The sequence below is a fragment of the Arachis stenosperma genome, chromosome 9, assembly GCF_014773155.1.
Source record: "Arachis stenosperma cultivar V10309 chromosome 9, arast.V10309.gnm1.PFL2, whole genome shotgun sequence".
Classification (NCBI taxonomy): Eukaryota; Viridiplantae; Streptophyta; class Magnoliopsida; order Fabales; family Fabaceae; genus Arachis; species Arachis stenosperma.
Window position 1 is genome coordinate 109,044,790 of NC_080385.1, and position 661 is coordinate 109,045,450.

Genomic DNA, 661 nt, shown 5'->3' on the forward strand with positions numbered 1-661 from the left:
GACAGACTTTGAGAAATCAAATTGACTTGTTGAGTCAATATCTTGTTCTGAGCCAATATGGCATTCAGAGTGTCAATCTCAAGAACTCCTTTCTTCTGACTAGTCCCATTGTTCACAGGATTTCTTTCAGAAGTGTACATGAATTGGTTATTTGTAACCATTTCAATCAATTCTTGAGCTTCTGCAGGCGTCTTCTTCAGATGAAGAGATCCTCCAGCAGAGCTATCCAAAGACATCTTGGATAGTTCAGAGAGACCATCATAGAAAATACCTATGATGATCCATTCAGAAAGCATGTCTGAAGGACATCTTCTGATTAATTGTTTGTATCTTTCCCAAGCTTCATAGAGGGATTCTCCATCCTTCTGTCTGAAGGTTTGGACTTCCACTCTAAGCTTACTCCATCTTGTGGTGGAAAGAACTTTGCCAAGAAGGCATTGACTAGCTTTTCCCAAGAGTCCAGGCTTTCTTTAGGTTGAGAATCCAACCATATTCTAGCTCTGTCTCTTACAGCAAAAGGGAATAGCATCAGTCTATAGACCTCAGGGTTAACCCCATTAGTCTTGACTGTGTCACAGATTTGCAAGAATTCAGCTAAGAACTGATGAGGATCTTCCATTGGAAGTCCATGGAACTTGCAATTCTGTTGCATTAGAGAAAC

General features: G+C 40.4%; 1 non-coding gene across 1 annotated transcript; it reads left to right on the forward strand.

Moving 5' to 3' along the window:
• Positions 1-290: 290 nt before the first annotated feature.
• Positions 291-398, forward strand: LOC130953000 (small nucleolar RNA R71). The gene has a single exon (XR_009075173.1). It is a non-coding gene; the product is annotated as a small nucleolar RNA R71 (small nucleolar RNA).
• Positions 399-661: the final 263 nt, after the last annotated feature.